This window comes from Felis catus, chromosome A1, assembly GCF_018350175.1.
Source record: "Felis catus isolate Fca126 chromosome A1, F.catus_Fca126_mat1.0, whole genome shotgun sequence".
Lineage (NCBI taxonomy): Eukaryota > Metazoa > Chordata > Mammalia > Carnivora > Felidae > Felis > Felis catus.
In genome coordinates this window covers 29,841,219-29,859,985 of record NC_058368.1, presented here as the reverse complement: position 1 = coordinate 29,859,985, position 18,767 = coordinate 29,841,219, and the positions used below count along the sequence as shown (strand labels likewise).

Genomic DNA, 18,767 nt, shown 5'->3' with positions numbered 1-18,767 from the left:
CTCCTGGGTGGTTCAGTTCTTGAGCGCCCAGCTCTTGATTTCAGTCTCACGATTCATGAGATCGAGCCCCGAGTCAGGCTCTGCACTGACAGTGCGGAGTCTGTTTGGGATTCTCTTTCCCTCTCTCTCTGCCCCTCCCCCGATATGCACAGACTCTCTCCCACTCTGTCTCCCAAAATAAATAAACATTTAAAAAAAAAAAAAGATACTGATTTTGTTTCCTTCAGATATATACCCTTAACTAAAATTAAAAACTCAGTTCCTGGGGCACCTGGGTGGCTCAAGTCAGTTAAGCCTCTGACTTAGGCTCAGGTCATAATCTCAGGGTTCGTGAGTTCAAGCCCTGCATCAGGCTCTGTGCTGAAAGCTCAGAGCCTGGAGCCTGCTTCAGGTTCTGTGTCTCCTTTTCTCTCTGACCCTCCCCTGCTTGCACTCTGCATTTTGCTGTCTCTCAAAAATAAGTAAATATTTAAAAATATTTTTTAAAAAATTCAGTTCTTCGGTTGCACTAGCCACATTTCTGGGACTCAGTGGACACGTTTCTAGGACTCAGTGGCCACATGTGGCTAGGCTACAACGGATGGTGCAACCCTAGAGATCTTATAATCCCCAGGGCCACACGGTGCAGGAATCTTGACCAAGGTGCCACTTGATCCTGAACCTCACCAAGGATGAGACCCCTACCCCACCGCCACAAAGTGGCTGAGCCGATCATCAGCTGAGGTGGTTAGAAAGCCCCTCTTATGTTGAGCTGAAAACTGCTGCCCTGTCATTTCCATCTCCAGATCCTAGCTCTGCTTCCTAGAAAGTCTGTTCCCTCCCGAGGGGGTGATGGGAGAAGCCCACACAGCCTTCAGAGGCCAGACAGTCCCAGCTGGGGTCTCCTGAGTTCTCCCTACAGACCACGTCTGTCTGCCAGAGGGCACCACATCCATTTAAGAGGAGTCAGGCTCTTCCAGAAAGCCTTCTTTCCCACCCCTGTCCCCTTGATCAGGACGAAGGGGAGGGTGAAAGAGCAGTTAATAACAGCTTTTCCCTGAGGCAAAGCGGCTCTGCTCTTTCTCGGCTCAAGCCATAAAATGCAGCAGCAGAGCAGTGACCCTAAATGCTGCAGGAAAAGAGCCCACATAAAACTGAGCACTTGGTACCTGGCACTAGGAGATTTTTCAGAGAAAGCACTTTTGGAGGAAAGATGAGCAGAGTAGAGTAAAGCAGTTAAACTTTAATACATATATAAACATTAGTTTTGCATAAATGGGGTCGTACAATCAATGCTGTTATCGTGAACACCGTACCACACCCTGTATCGGTATCAGCATCGCCCCATTGTCACACCCGTCCCCTTCACACATTTTAAGAACACGGCATGTGTCCTAGACTTACCTTCCCACTTACGTAATCCAGTACAGTCCTACATACACACAGACAGACTTTGAGTGTCTTCTCATAGCGTGCTCTACAAAACCGAGACTTCTAATACACACTCTCCGGCACCTTGCTGTGCTCGCCGAACTCCCTTTCAGCTGTGCGGGAAAACCAGCCTTCCCGGTGTCTCACGCTGAGCCCACTTCTGACCCCCGCTCGGTGGGCTGGCTGGTGTGCGCCTCCCAGCCACACTCACACACGCATGCACGTGTGCAGGTGCACACACAACACACACGCTCTGGGGCTCTGCTCAGTCCCAGCAGTCTGGGGACTGGCCCACCCGACAAAGCAGAGTTGAGACCACAAGGATGCCCCAGGCCTCGAAGTGGCTGGAGGGGATTCGGCAGGCGTCAGCCTGGCTGCCCGGGGAAACTGGGGAGAAGAAGAGTCCTCCTTCCTGCATCCAGGCGCTGGATGGACACCTTCACCTTCAGGGCCCTCGCCATCCGTGTTCTGTGTCACCAACACGCACACGCCTTGTTTCCACCCTGGAGCTTGGGAAGCATCCAGGAAATTGAAAGACACACCAAAAACTGGAAACGTGATAGGTTTGCAGGTGTGAATGGAGTTCTTTACACCAGGTGTACGAACTTGAAAGACAGTTTTGCAGCAGATCCAGGCAGGAACACTCCTCTGTCTTGGGAAGCATTCAATCGCTATCCATGACTTTCCTCACTTCCCTTCTCCCATTCCTGCCCTCCACCCCAGACTCAGATGGCAGCGATACCGCCCCCCCCCCCCACCAAGGGACCCAGATCTGTTCTTTAGCACTACTTGTCCTCGGGGGTGGAGGAAGAACTTTGTTCCCCAAAATGTTTCATGAGTCAGGGTCTGTAGTACCACCAGAAATCGTGGGGAAATGTTTCCTTCATCCATTTTTAACTGCTGCGGATGATAATGACATTCTTTGCAAAATAAATACTTAGCCACCTTCCCTTAGATTTTTCAGACCCGAGAAGGACGGAGACGTAAAGCTTTCAGTTAATAGCTTACTTTATTCTGGTGTCATTTCTTTTATTTCCTTTCGGCTCGTTATTTATGGCTTAAATTTTTTGCACCCTGGTGCTTGGCCTGCTTTCCTCGGGAGGATAATTAAGAAAAAGAATTTAGATGTTCAGGCATTTTTTTACCATTGGGCTGGAGGCGGTAGAGGAGTTGAGGGGGAGAGAGGGAAACGTGAGAGAAAGGAGCAAATGCCACTGCAGCCACCACCAAAGCCCCAAAATAAAATCAATGATTTCCCTGAAGGGTATTAAGGTGTTATTCTTGGCATTCAGGACGGCACAGCCTATTATTCTAACACTCAGCAGATTCTGTTAGGCGACTAGCTAACAGACAGGACGCACGTGTGCGTGGACAAATTACCATAGAGCTCATCTGTGGCCACACGGACCTGTAATTGAGATGGGATCAAGTTCTCCAAAGTGCACGTGCCCTACAGCCGACCTGATCTTGTTACACGTCTGGGGGCCTGTGAGACCAAATGGATCGAGAATGGAAGCCAAAAGAAAAATGGAAAGTACGCTGCCCCTGTCACGTAAAGAAGCTACTGTTTAATTAGACAGGGGCCGTGAACTGCAGCCTTCAAAATAAAATAGAGGGGGGAAAAATAATAAAACTTTCTCCATGAGTGACTCTTCCTCCCCTTGAAGACCATGATAATGAAACTGACAAATATACCTTGGAGGCCGGCTTCAAGAATCAAATCGATTTATTTAATAATTTAGGAATCACTTCCAGCCATCTCTCCCATTAAAATCTGAGGGGCCATTGTATTCTCTATTTCCTCGGTTCCCTTCCCTTCCCTTAGTTATGCCTCACTGGCTTTAATAAATAAGTAATACAGAGGAAAAAAAGAAAAAACACTTATCTGGAGTGCCTTGCCTTCGCCTTCACCCTGCAGGGCTCTCTGATTCTTTTCTACCTGGAAATAAATGGAGTCGAGAACAGTCTTTTCTCCCGTAAAGGCTGGGGCAGCAGGGTTGGACCCCTAAGTGTGGTCGCGGCAGCCCGGGAGCCCAGAGCGCTGCTCGAGCCCGAAGAAGAAGTGCAGAATAAATAACATGTTAAGACAAGCTCCGAGAGGCAAGGGCTCATTCCAGAGGCAAAGCATGTGCACACAGGCGACTTTCCAGCTAGTAAATGGCAAGAAACCACAGCGACTAGTAGGGGGGGTTCCGAAAGCATCAAAGTAAACTGTGATCATTTGTAGTTTATTGCTCAAAAGCGAGGGCTGCTGAACCCAGCCGCGGTTGTATTTCCTCATGATGCTTTGAAGAAAATGGGAAAGAGATTGCAAAAATACAGTGGGTCTCAGAAAGCAAACTTGCTGAACTCAGCAACAGTTCCTCCTGCTCCCTGCCCCCAGTCTAGACAGGCATGCCTCCCTCTTCCCTCACCCCTGCCCTTGCCCCAGGCTTTGGGGACCCAGGAGCCCACAAAGCCAGTGCTCACCTGGAATGAAGACCTTGGAATGATGGCTCAGGAGATACAACTGACCACTGACATCACTGGATCCATCTACCACCAACATGGCTGGCCTCCAGGACAAACCCCAAGCCATTGGCACAACCAACATTCATTTCCTAGGTTCTTCCTGAGCCCCCACAAGTCATCTCTGAGGGCCCCTCCTCCTATGCCAGTATTTCTACTATTAACAGGTCTTTCCCCAACCCTTTTCAGTGTTCTCCCAATTGGAAAGCCTGCCCCTCTACACTTCTACCCTGTCTCCAGCTAGACTAACTCATTTTTGCCCTGGAAGACGTGGCTCGGGCAAGAACCCCCACCACCCAGAATCTCCCCCTACCACTGTCCACGGCATTGACAACATGCCCTTTTTTTGCCACGAATCATCTGACAATGCAATTATTTACATTCCTTTTCGGTTGTGTCCCCATACCTAGCATATGCATGCACACCCAGGAAGTGCTCAGCAAACGTGTGTTACCTACATGTTGAGGAAAGCTGAGTTGGCTCACAGCCACCAGTCTGTGCCAGTCTGTGTAACTTGCACTTCCCAGATTTTTCCGCTGGGGAAAGAGAAGGCAAGAGGGGACTGAAGTGCTTTGTCTCCCCTGGAAACCAGCATCCCGAGTCTTCACCCAGCGGCCGATGTGAAGGCAATTTATCCCTGCCAGAAAACCATGGGCAGCAAGCCACATAGCTGCTTCTCTCCATCCACAAATTAATGATCATTCCCCGTGTTAATTCCATAAATAATTCATGAAGTCAAATGTAAGGTATCTCAAAGCCCCCACCAGCCATACTATACTGCTCTACTCACAGGAAAAATTTCAACACAAACCTGGAAGCCTCTTTGGTTTGCAGGAAGTTCTGATGTGGCTATTAAATGTGCTATTCACATTAAATTTAGCCAAATGTCCTTCATTACATAAATATGCATCGAGCACCCTGTCTGTGCTAGGCATGGTGCCTGCAACAAAGGACATAGTCTTTCCCCTACAGTAGAATAGGAGAAACGAGGACACATCACAGAGTGTTAAGCACTGAACAGATAACACAGGGAGGTTGTAAAGCTTGGAGGTTAAGTCTTTGTTCTCCAGAGTCCAGCAGACCTAGCTTCTAACCCCAATTCCTAGCCATGTGACCTGGAGCCAGTCCACCTCTCACTAAGCCTCAGTCTCCTCATCTGTTAAGTGGGCATGATGACAATGATAGTATCTACCTCACAGGGTTGGCCTGCAGGAAGAAAGCAAGTAATGTTTGGCATTAACACAATTAATATTATGATACATAACACACTCCTGGGAGAATCGGAGAAAGCTTTTTGGAGAAGCTGAGTTTCAAAGGATGCACGGGCGAGGGTATGGGAGATGTGGTGAAAGACCGGCTTCGTAATTTGCAGAGCCCAGTGCAAAATAAAAAAGCAGGTCCCCTTCTTCAAGAATTATTCAGACTTTCAAGACCATGACAACAGAGTGTGAAAGCAAGCCCGGGGTCCCTGTACGCACGGCGACCACGCCACTGCACGGGTCATCAGCCCGTGAAGCCAGCCAGCCCTAGGAGAAGGCACGTTGCCTACAACCAAACATGTGATGCATACTTGGAATGCAGGGACGGCGGCTCTGGCTTACTAGAGCCTGAGTTCTAAGCCTCGGTGTGAATGAGAGATGCTTCTGACTGAACTACATACGTTCTGGCTGTTGCATCAGGGTTTGTACACACGTGTGAATGACATCACCGCACCCCCCGCCACTCCTCTGAAGCTGTCTGCAAGCAAGAGAATGCACAAGGCCACTTTCCCAGGTCCCTTACTTGGCCTGGGATTCCTGAAAGAAATCAGTGGGAACCCTGGGATCTGAGATTCAGGCCTCGTGGGTACCCGCCCCAGCCCCTCACTCGGGGCAAATCACCTCACATCTCTGGCATCAGCTCCTCACCTATAAAGTGCAGAGAGTAGACTCACTTATCTCTAGGATCCTTTCTGGATAGGATATTCTGCACTTCTGTGCAATAGCAGCAGGAGGAAGAAAATAAAAGTCTGCAAAGCCAGAGTAAAGTAATAATTTTAAAACAAGCTATATACCTGCTGACTTTTTAATATACCATTTCTGGTCTGGAAAAAAAAAAACTATATTATGCAAAATAAAATGCTCTTGAAAACTCCCATAATGTCCCCATATGCATTTCATTTAGCAGGTGTGGTATATATCATGCCATTAAGGCTTCGTGTAATAGGGGTTCTGAAGCCCAATCCCTGATAACGATCTATTTAGACCACTCGGCATGGGGAGCATATATTTCCTGTACATCACTGACTGGTTTTATTGCTTAGAACATTTGCATAAAGTCAAACAATCACCCCCAGGAGATGGATCATTTGCTCCTGCTTTTCCTCACCTGAAGTTGCCATCCTTCAAACCCCTTCTTGGGATCATCTCCCTGACTCACAGCTGAAACCATCCATTGAGCAACATGCTCCAGGGACTTGGGGCAGGCCCCAGAAGCTGCCAGGATCCAGGGTCTTCTCCTCTGAAAATTCTTGTAAGCAATGTGGCATCTTAACACTGGTTCTCAAACTGTACTGTACATTACCTGAAGGGCTTGTTAAACGTGATTGCTGGACATAATTCCCAGAGTTTCTGATTCAGTAGGTCTGGAGTGGGGCCTCGGTACTTGCAATCCCAGCAAATTCTCAGTGATGTTAACGCTGCTGGTCCCAGAACCATGCTTTGAGAATCACTCTATTTGAGAGTAAATAGTAGAACATTCCAAGTCAACCCATAAGACAGACAATTTCTAAAATATGATCAGATAAAAGCTCACCTATGCAAAATGAATGGAGGGCAAGGCAGTCAGAAATTCTCTGAGGTTGGGCTTCCCTCAAGGGGGAGTCAGTATCTCCCAACCAGGCTTCAACCTCTGCATAGACAGATGGGTATTTTCCTGGCAGTTATTCATTTCTGGATATTGGGTTGGTGGGTGAGGGACCCACTGGGAATAATGTGCTCACAGAAAGTGTTCAGTCTGCTCCAGGAAGAGGTCCCACTCTCAGCCTCAAGTAGAAACACTTCCCCAAGGTTCCACTGTTCCCCAAATCCTTGAGCAATCAGCACCAGGGTCACCTGAGGGCTTGTTAGAAATGCACAATCTTGGGCCCCACACCAGAGCTCCTGAACCAGACCTGCATTTTTAAAATAAGATTCCCAGCAATTTGTATGCACATTAATGTTTGAGAGCCACTTCCCTACAGAACACGGGGGTGTGGAGAAACACATCTGGCAAAAGGAGACAGATTTTCCAAGAGTACATCTCCTTCTCACATGAACTTGAGCCTGGCTGGACTCTAACTTGGAGACAGGGAGGTGGAAGGAAGAGAACATGCACATACAGTAACGCCCATCTTTGTCTCTTGGTCCAGACCTATGGCAGCCTGGTATGTTCGTCATGTCCAGGCCTGAAGAGGGGTTGCACGCTCAGATGCTGGGGGGGGGGGGGTGGTATTGCATGTGATCCGTGCATGAATCAGGTGGTAACGTTTGACCCGACTGGAGGGGGCACTCCTTCCAGAGGCTTGCAGCTTCAAAATGTTGAAAACACTGTGCTAGCCCGATGCAAGTGTTAACAGGCTGGGCTCTGTCTGCAGTAACGATAGCATTGACTGAAATGTATTGGCAACTTACTAAGTGCCAGGCACCGTTATCATTAGGTCCATTTTACACTTGAGGAAACTGAGGCAAAGGCAAAGGAAGTTACGTGCCCTCAAATCATGCAGCTAATAAGGGGCAGAGCTGGGATTTGGATCAGGCAGTGTGGTCAGAAGTCTGCACAATAAAGCCTCCTGTATTGAAGGCCACACCTGTGGATAGGGAGTGGCCTCTATCCTGAAGGTAGGTAGAAGCAGATTCTCCTAGAAGGAACCAGAACTTGTCAGGTGGCCTTAGGACAAACATCATTTATTATCCAAAATGGGATGTTTCTGAGAATAAAAAATGGCACGGTTAATTAACTATGCTGAACAAGAGGTGTAAAGGCAGAGAGCTCTATGGAGGGCTCCTTACAGGGCTCTGATGGCCCTGAGGCTTAAACATGGTCTCTGCCACTCTGAGGACAGACAGGAGCTAAGCAGCGAGACAACAGAGTGAAAGCGAGGATGCGTAAACCATGTCTTAGAACCAGATTATCTAGTTGGTGGTGCTGGGTTGTTTCTTTTCCTCCCTTTCTGCCTGTTTTTCTTCTATTATGCACAAAGTCCAGTAAAGACTTGTGAAATGCACCCCTTTTCCTCCATAGCCTCCCCCACCTAGTTAGATAAACTAACCAAGAGGACAGAGTATGGCGTGGAGTCCAGCCCTCCCCTTCTCCCCACAGGGAGACCCTTCTCACTGTTACCATCCTTGGAGGGTCTGGTCTTACAGGGGAAATGTTATCTAAAATTACAACTCCCCCTAAAGTATAGCAAGGCCCTCATCCAGGAATCTGACTCTAGACTCAAGTGAATAAATACCGTGATCATTTTCAAAGACATGCCTGTCATTCTGCCCTCGCCACAACAGGGAGAGAGGTTATGCTCTCCCAATTTCATATCCGAGGCTCAGACAAGAGCAGTGAAAGCGACCAATTCTGAAACAGAGGCAATCAAACCTGATGAAAAAGCAGGACTGATTGGGCTGGGTCCGTTAACTGAGAATAATTACCATCTTTTTTTTTTTTTTTTAAGGAACTCCCACAGTGACCGCTGGGTGGTTCCTCTTGAGTAAATAAAATGAGTTGAAGAAGCATTTTTGTTTTGTATCGAACTGGCTGGAGGCAGCAGGTCCACACAAGAGAGCGGTGCCTGGGTCGTGCCTAGTCCTGGTTCATCTTTCTTCTTTATGCAGCTGCCAGCAGATGTCCCTCCCACAGCAGCCCCAGCCGTCCAGATGGCACAGAGAGCCTAATTGCCATTGTTAGCACTGATGGTGAATTCCAAAAGAGGACAGAAAATCAGCCAAGAGAGAAAATCTCTCTTCTCTCTGAGGAGCCACCTACTGCCTGTGTTTAATACAGACGAGCATCCCGCTATGCCACTCTGCCATCTGTGTCTGACGGAAAGAACTAGAAGCCCCTTCTCGCTCCGGGAACCATATGGAAGCCATTAAGAACGGTGCTCTTGCCACTCATTGGCCCAACACTGATGAAGAGGCATTAGCCTCAAAAACTAAAAAGTCTGACAAGACCAAGTATTGGCGACTATGTGGCACATCAGTATCTCTTATACTCTGCTGAGGAGCCTGTAAATTGGAGCACCCTCTTTGGAAACCTGTACGTTATCTAGTAAGGTTGAAAACATCCATTTCCCGTAACTTTGCAGTCACACTCTCCGAGGTATGGGCCCTATGGAAATGCATGCTTATGTGTTTCAGGATAGACTAGAATGTTCATAGTAGTGTCGTTCATGATTAATTACCACAAACTCGCAACAACTCAAATGTCCATTAGCAGTGGGATGGATGAATAAGTTAGGGGAAAGACAATCAATATCATGGCTGTTGTTATTACACAGCAATGAAAATGAGTAAACATAATCTTGAGGGGGAAAAAATGCAAAAGACCAAAGAATACACATAGTATGATTCCATTTATATAATGTTCAAAATCATCAAAATATCAGAAACATCCCACACCATCCCCTATTGTTTTGGGATGCATTTGGGTGCGGCAAATATTCACATAAAGCAAGGAAGGACAGTAATGGGGTGGAAGGGGTTGGGGGTTTTATGTAAGGTACTGGCAATATTCTATTTCTTGACCTGAGGAAGGCGGCCACACAGGTCTTAGCTTCTGTATATGTACGCTTTGTGCATTTTTCTCTCGATACGTTATATTTCATACACACACACACACACACACACACACACACACACACACAAGAAAATGTTACAAGAAGAAAAGAAAAAAAATCTCCCCAGGCCTGACGGCAGCTGCCCCCTACTGGCACCCGAGGAAAGTACAGGTTCCGGTGGCATGTATTTGGTGAGTGGGAGGAAGAGCTAGGAATGACAGGGACCAGAGAGTTTCAGTCTCAGAAGCACTGTAGCCACCTCCTCTGGAAAATTTTTTGAGTTTTACTCATGAGTTGTTAACCATTTTGTTTAGCAAATCGGTTTATCCCAATGACCTCTGTGGCGGTGGCAGCTGGCGCTAAAGGAACCCTCATGGACGCAGCTCCCTCCGCGCTGGCATGGGCCTCCGTTCCCAGGGCTCCCAGAGGGAGTCCGGTGGGAAAGGGAGGGAGGGGGGAGAGTGAGGGGCAGGTTAAGTCAGCAGCAGGCGGGGTCTGTGGGGATGGATGTAACCATGGCCCTTACAACCAACGGCAGCCCCAGAACAGAGCCCCGCAGATGCATGCAAGTATGGGAGCCTGGGAAACCGGAGCAGCTAAATATAATCCCTGGGGCAAGAGCCAGGGACGTGCAGGGGGGAAATGCATGGAGAGCATGGAGTTTGTATGAAAATCCCGGGGAACTAGATGACAGTAAGGATAAGGGCCAAGAGGCTAGTACACTCAACTCCCTGTTGTTGTCAATAGCCCCATCTGGTCCCTCCACTGCAGGAGAGTTTGCAAAGCAAGGCCTCTTCTAGGCCCTGACAGTGCCTCTGAAAGGGAAAAGCCAGAGCAGACGTCGTCAGGGGCTTAAGTCCCGAGTGGGCTGGGATGTAGTTCTGTTCTTTAACAGATGTAGTTCTGTGAGACAATGAGATCTAGTTCTGTTCTATAACATTTGGGGAAATAGCATAATGGGACTATTCATTAACCAGGTTAAGATGTGGTTTATCCTCTGTGTCTAATGTTAGTGACAACCCAATTTAGTAAAAGAAAAAACTTACGAGTCCTTGGGTCTGTGCTTGAAAATGACATTTTGCATCTTATACTTTTTTTAAATTTGAAGATGTTTAGATTTCCAGATAATGTAACAAAGGCCTCCCCACATTTCCTGAAAGACTACATCAAGGACTTTTGAAGCCATTTCTAATTTGTTGCCTTGAAAGGGTTGCCCCCAAGTATAATTGTGTTCCCAAGCCCAAGGTTTCAGGAAGCTATTCTGATTCAAAAATGGCTACAAGCAATAGATTAAATATAACTCTCCATTTATTCACCAGATATTTGTTAAGTGCTGACTAGATGCCAGGCCTGGAGCTGGCCACTGTGGCTAATGCTGGATAGAGCTTCTGTCTGGTGGGGAAGGAGGGTGACACGAGGGTAGCATAATGGGGTGCTGAGCGCTCAGATTCAGGAAGCGTGGGGCACTGTGGGAGCACACAGAAGGGGGCTCCTACCAGGCTCTGGGATCCAGAAAGGCTGCCTGGAGAAACGACATACAAACTGAGCTGGGAGGGATAAGCAGAAGCTGGCCGGGTAAATGGCACAGGAGAGCAGCGTGTGAGGTAGGTAAAAGATGGTGTGCACAAGGTGCAAAGCCAGGAACTGGGGAGTGGAGAAAAATGAGGCCTTAGAAGCAGAAGGCACCAGGTCATCACGGGCCTCAAAGGCCATCTGAAATAGTCAAACTCTGTTCTAACACGTGAGCAATCTCCAAAGGGTTGTGAGCAGATTGGCAGATTAGAAAGATGACATTGGCATCTGTGTAGAGTATGGATTTGAGGAAAACAAGACAAGCATCGGGGAGGCAAGTTGGGAAGCTGTCTCCGTGGATATAAGGTGGTGGTGAGCTGACGTGGGAAGTGAAGGTAGCGTGGAGACATGGGAGTGAGCTCGAGGGAGAATTGATGGTTCCTGGAATGCTGAAGAGGGAGAATGTATGCCTACTATGTAACTTCACTTCATTACCTTGGTGAAAGGTAATGCTTCAGAATACAAAGCACTAAGTTCTAACACAAGTAATCAGTCATTTCCTTCTAAACGTGATTGTGTACCTACCGGTTTAGGCATGGGCCAATGCTAGTGAATTCAGAGATGCCAATAAGATGCTCAGCATGAAGAAGGGCTAGGGCTCTGAGGTCAGACTGTTCTGGGTTCAAATTCTGACCCCAGTTGCTCTCCCTGTGACCAGGGACAAGTCATTGAATATCTCTAAACTTACCCTCTTATTTGTAAAGTGGGAGAACAGTGCCTGCCTTGTGGGTTTGCTGGGAAACTTAAACTGGGGGAAGCGTGTAGAGCCTAGCACAGTACCAGGCACAAAACGTTTGTCCATGAATGTCGGCTATTGTTACTGGTGGTGGTGGTTGCAGGGGTGGTGGTGATGGTGAACTCTTTGGTGTTGATTCCATCATTCAAGTCTATAAACCCTGTTTTAGCATAGCTGGTGAATCCTGTGCAGACGTATGAATGTTGTTCCCTGTGTTTCTCCTGTGGTTGCTAAGCAGGTGAAAGTCAACACCATTGTCCCAAGTGCCCAGCTGACAATGTGGCACATTTCAAAAAGACATTGATTGATCGGACACTTACAGTCAAGGAGATGCAGTGAGATGCCACCGGCATCAGTATGGTCACCTGAACATGGTGGTGACGATGCCATCTTTGAAATGTAGATAACTCTTTCCTCTCAGATCCCCTACCCAAGAAGACACACAAATGGGCTGAACCGCTTCACTGAGTCAGCACAAGGCTGTGCACCAACAATAAGAAGACTATGAATACACCCCAGATTGCACAAAATGCTGCACGCATGGAGGTTGAAATAGTCTCCAGTAACACTGAGAGTCAAGAGCTGCCCTGAATGCTGTTGCCTAGGCAGCAGAGTATCCAGTGATGGACTGTGGAACAAGGAAATAGGAAAACAGATCAAGAAAAGTGGCATGACCTTTGGGAGACTGAAAAGTAGGATAAGGCCAGAGCTGCCTTTAGCTCCACACTAAACTGACGCTTTACAGACCAGGAGTTGGGTCTGACTTTCTTCTTGGTTTCACTATCTGCTGCTTTATTATTTTTTTTTTTTTTACTTTGCCAACAACAGGTCAAAACAGATCATCCTCAAATGCTCCCACACTGAAGCAAATCAATCTGCAGCTCAGCCCCACGGGGATGAAACTGTATGGAGGATGGATATAATCATAGCAATGTAGCAGGAAAATATTTTCAGATTTTAACCAAGGTTCCCGTGCCCTGCAACACCCTCATCCCCTCTACCCACCCCTCTCTCCTCAGGCAAACACTTCCGAATCCAGCTCTTAATGCCTCAGGAAAGGGACGGCACAGCAGAAATACTCAGAGAAAGAAAAAGTCTATTCTTAATTTGAGAGCTTCAAATTTGAGACTCACAGCCGAGTTTAAGGCAGAGACTTTTGCATTCCAAAAGCTTAGGAGAAAGCCATTGTCCTAAGGGGCTCATACAGAAAATGTGTAAAGGGGAGCTAAAGGTCACTAGACACTGGGGGGTACCCCACCACACTCCCAGGCAAGCACTGGCAGGAAGAGCACAATAAAGACCCCACAGGGATTCTGCAGATTTAAGAGCTTTCCAACAGGAAGCCAATCCAGTGGAGCAGTGGCCTGGGATGGCTGGGTGGGAACTGTAGGCAGCCGGGCCTGGAAGAGTTTTCAGCGCTCCTAGCGTGATGTGAGGGACAGCCAGATCTTCCAAGTGTGCAAGAAAAGAGCAGAAATAACCAAGTAAAAGGCAGATCTGGAAAGACCTTGCAGGTCAGAGGAGAAAATATGGCCTCCATGTTCACTGACAGAAGCCCAGAAGGCTGATGGGAATATAGAAGGGGAAGGAGGCAAGAGATGACCTGGACCAGTGACCAGATCTCCCCCAAGGATTCGGGTGAGCTAAGACCCTGAAATGGTTGAGGTTAAAACTTCCACTATCTGGCAATTTTAATGAAAGGGGAAAAAAGGAAGAAGAAAAAAGGGAAGGAGGGAGGGAAGGGAAGGGAAGGGGAGGGGAGAGGAAAGAATGGAAGGGGAGGGAAGAAGGGGAGGGCGAGTGTGACATCACTATCATTATTAGTAAGTTAATACTGCCCTTTTCTTTGTAAATCACCCACTGTGTGCCAGTCACTGAGGGCAGTACATTGTACCAAACATTTTATAAAAATATCCCTATTTATTCCTCCAAATGATGCTCTGAGGGGATGTATTGCTCACTCGCTTTTACAAATAAGAAAACCAAAGCAGAGATTTGAGTACTTGCCCAAAATGTCACAACTACTTAGAGGCAGATCCAGGATTTTATCCAGATCTTTCTCTCCCACTGGGGCCCAGCCAAGTGGCTTTTGCAGGGAAAAGAGACCTGGGCCAACCACAAGCTGCAAGGATGGGAGAAGGAGGTGCCAAAATTGACTATCACACAAAGAGACCCATTGGCAAGGCTGTGCGCCCACCCTTCATTCACAGAAATGGGCTCACGTCCCCGTGGGCCAGCACCCAGGGGACCCAGCATCCATGAAACACGTGCTCTTCTGGGACAGCAGCAGGCTTTCCCTAACTCCTGGTGACCATCTGCCCATAAACACCCACACCTGCTAAGCCCGGTCCGGGGGTGACTGGGCCTGCAAGCCTCCTGTTGACTCCCTACAAGTGCTCCTGCTCAGGCACCAGCAAGGACAGACCCAACAGGAGTTTTGTTTGTGTTTTAAGAGATCTCACAAATCCCTGTTCAATATGCATTTAGGGATGATTTATCACTTGCTCAACGGGCTGATGGCTTCCTGCGCTCTTTGATTTTAGGCCTCTCATCCTGCCTAGTGGAACTGATGATGGCAAGGCAGCATGAGCCCTGACAGAGGGAGGGAAGGAGCTATTTCAAACTTGTGAATAAATAATCTTTTAAGTAACAGATTTGAGCTAAAAGGAGAGTTTTGCCCTAAACACAGTCATTTATCTACAGTCATGGGCTTCCGTAATGCACGTCCTCTCCTCACAAAGCGGAGTATTCCAATTAGGAGGTGGCTGTTCTCACGCTGGGATGTTTGAGGGCCATCTGAAGGTTGCAATGCCGACTGCGTGTATTCAATGCTTAATTGTCACTATATCTAAGCGTAAATCCCTTATCTTCCAAATTAAATCCTCCATTCTAAATCCTAAAACCAATATCTTAAATCCTTTTTATTTTTTTTCCATTTGCTACCCCTCAAAATCCATATTATGTTGATTCTTCTTCCTCAGTAATCCCCAGAAGTGTCCCTTCCCTGCTCCCTAGTTAAACCTTGCATTCAAGTGCAAATCTCTCCTAACTGGCTGTCTGGCCTCTTCGGCTTGTCTCTACCTGCTTTCCTGCTTCTGCCTTTACTTTTTCAGGAGGGCCCATTTTGCCTCTCTCTAGAACTACCAAAGCCCAGATAAGCAACCCATTTCTCAAAAAAGCAAAAAACAAATAGTTCACCATGTGCTTCTTCTGAATCAAATTCACTATCATGACTCACCTTTAGAAATACCCTACTCCCTCCTGCCCTGGACTGTGGATGCATTGCTGGTAAATGAGATAAATTATCCTCCGTGATACATGGAGTCCAATAATACCAGAAGCATTTACTGAACTCCTATTCTCTGCCACACTGGGCATGAGGCCAGGACTGATGATGGATTGTCCATAACTCTTCACATTCATCCGCACACAAACACTTACACACCCTGTAAGCTCGGTCAGGGAGGGGTGAGGCCTGCGAGCCTCCAGATGCCCCCCTACAGGCCTGCCTGAATACACACAGTCTGAATTACAACCTTCAGATGGCCTTCAAATATCCCAGGGTGAGAAAAAACACCTCCTAATTGGAATACTCCTCTTTGTGAGGAGAAGATGTGCATTATGGAAGGCAATAGCTGTTTACAAATGATTCTGTTAAGGGGTATAAAACTAAAAATAATAAATTATAAGCTCACATTTAATGTACAGAATACGGGAACATTCGCAACAGCATGTAAATACTAACCCAGCTCTCAGCTCAGGAAGATAAGCTTCCTCACTCTCTTTACTTCCATTTTGGTGTTTATTTACAATGAATTGTAATTGACAGATAACTTACCCAATTCCCCACTAGACAATGAGTGAATTCCTTGAAAGTAGAAGCTGTTTAATTCACTGTTGAGTCCCCAGTATCTGGCACAGTGCTTGGTACCTGCCAACAAGCATGTGCTCAATGACTATTTCTTGAATGACTAAGTAAGCAAGTGATGTACAGTAGCACAAATGAGGTAGATCAGGAGAGCTCTCACAGGGTAGGTAAGGCCTGAGTTCTACAAAGGTTTGGAGATGTCAAAGTTAGCCAGGCATTTGTAAAATGCAGATAAATGAATACACCAGAGCGCTGGGCTGGTCAGGGACAGAGAAGCAGACTGGACAGGCAGGTGGGGCCAGGTTGTGAAGGGCCTCATACACTTAGGAGGTTGGCTATAATCCTGTGCAATGAGAGAGGACCTTGGTGTTCTGTCTTCCTGGACTCCTCCAATCCTCTTAAATTACCCCTTTCCTCTGATAAACATAACCTATGACAGCATTGCGTTAAGGACAAGAGAGGGGGATGGAAATAAAAGTTCCCAAGGTCTACTCAACAACAAAAAACACAAACAACCCAATTTTAAAAAGTGGGCAAAGGACTCCACTAGCCATTTCTCCAAAGAAGACAAACGAATGGCCAATAAACACATGAAATAGCTCAACATCACTAATCACTAGGGAATTGCTAAGCAAAATCACAGCGAGATAACACTTCACACCAATTAGCATAGCCATTATAAAATAACAAGTGTTGGCAAGCATGTGGAGATATGGGAACACTTGCACACTGTTTCTGAGAATATAACATGCTCTAGCCACTGTGGAAAACACTATGTTGGATCATTAAGTATTTGCACAGAAAAGTAACATACGAGGCAATGATTCAACTTCTAAGTATATACTCAAAAGAATTGAAAGCAGGGACATGAGCAGATATTTGTATACCCATACTGTGAGTAGCATTATTCACAATAGCCCAAAGTGGAAACGACCCAAATGTCCATCAACAAATGAATGGATAAACAAAATGTGCTATAGTAGGTACCTTAAAAAGGAAGGAAATTCTGAGACATGCTACAACATGGATGAACCTTGAAATATTATGCTAAGTGAAATAAACCAGACACAAAGGGATGGTTGTTGTATGACTCCACTCACAGGAGTACCTAAAATGGTCAAATTCATACAGACAGAATCTAGAACAGAGTCTATGATGGGCTGGCTGGGGAAAAGCAGGAATGGGGAGTTGTTTGTTTTTGTTTTTGCTTTTTTAAGTAATCTCTACACCCAGTGTGAGACTCAGACTCACAACCCTGAGATGAAGAGTCACGTGCTCTACCAACTGAACCAACCAGGCACCCCAAAATGGGGAATTATTTTTAATGGGTACCAAGTTTCAATATGAGCTAATGAAAGAGTTCTGGAGATGGATAGTGGGGATGGTTACACAGCAATGTGAATATATTTAATGCCATCGAAATAGGCACTTAAAATTGTTTAAGTAATACATTTTATGTGATGTATATTTTGCCACAATAAAAAAATCAAAATTAAAAAGTTCCTGTGGACTTGATTTTCTTTGACACAGCGAATTTGAGTGACTGGGGACATCCCGTGGCTGCCAAATCCTCTCATTTATGTCCCAGTTATAACACTGGTACATGCTTTCTTGGGTACTCCCGCTGTTCACTCCACTAAACCCCTTCACCTCTTGCAGACCGTTAACAAATGTGTATCTTTCCATGACACATTTCAATTATTCCCCAGCCCTGAAAGGTTTTCCCAGAGTTCACCAGGCTCTGAGAGGAAAACATGGCATCTTTCACAGTTAGCTTGACCAGGTTCACACTAAAGTTTTTAACTAAATTATTGCATCTACCTAAGATGCTAAATGTCTGGCCCTTGGTGTTTTCAATACACATAAAAAAACTATCAGCAGCCCATAACTAAGAAGTGTGGCCTCCCCCACCTATAGATGGGCAGGGCGCCATTGTGAATCTCTCGAGTGAAGCCTTCTACCATTTTGTGAGAGGAAGAAAATGTCTGCCTCTTGCCCTCAAGAAGTGCATGTCTGATCAGTCCTCTGAGAGGTTCATATGAGCAGGAGCCAAGGTAGTGGGCAGGCAGGAAGGCAGAGGGATACACTCAGGGACCTTGGCAAAGCACTTCTGGTTCTTTATACTGAATATTAGTCAGTCGCAGGTAATCATTTGAAACATTAACCTTATTTCCAATACCCATACTCTTTTGCCACACAAGGCAGGTGAGAATTCTGGTTTTGTTTCCTCAGGGAAGGCCTGACACAGAAGAAAATGAGAGCAATAGTTGGAGGAAAAAAAAGGTTTTAAGTTTCAAAAGGCTAGGACTTGGGGCATAAATAAAAGATTTGGAATAAAATATGATCAGTTAGAGCCAGTCTTTCCCATTCTGGAGAGTCAGATAAGGTGTGCTCCAGGGAGGGGAAAGGGAAAAGAAGGGTCAAAAGGTGAGAAGTTTCTGCACCTCTGAGAAGGCCTCTGTCCCCTGCCCCTGCCCAAATCATGCCAGGCATCCCAAAAGAGCCCAGCACCCAGCTTCTTGCTAGGAGAGCCCAAAGATCTAGGAAGATCACTGAGTCCCCACAGCCTGCAGAGGATAGGAGCGTTAGAAAAAACATGCCATGTAGGTGTGAAGGTAGAAGGTCTTGGTCAGCTTTGTGAGTTCCCTTCAGCCCCAGAGTAACCGGGGAGAAACACTTAACACTCAGTATCAGGAGAGGTGGAGAGAAACGTAGAGAGAACCAGACTAGGAAAGAATATGGCCGGGACTGAATTCCCAAGAGTGACCCAGCTGGACAAATGACTGGTTACCACGTTCGAAGGAGGGTCCTAGCAGGTGTGTGGGCAGATGACAACCGAGAACCAGATGCCCCTTCCACTCCTGCAACGTGACACAAAACCC

At 46.7% G+C, this 18,767-nt stretch overlaps 1 long non-coding RNA gene across 1 annotated transcript in view; it reads right to left on the bottom strand.

Annotated features, from left to right (window-relative positions):
* Nucleotides 1-485: 485 nt before the first annotated feature.
* Nucleotides 486-18,767, bottom strand: part of LOC109498231 — a 70,011-nt gene continuing 51,729 nt past the window's right edge. The window contains exon 7 of the long non-coding RNA XR_006595224.1: nucleotides 486-6,629. This is a non-coding gene — a long non-coding RNA (uncharacterized LOC109498231). The remainder of the gene's footprint in view (nucleotides 6,630-18,767) is intronic.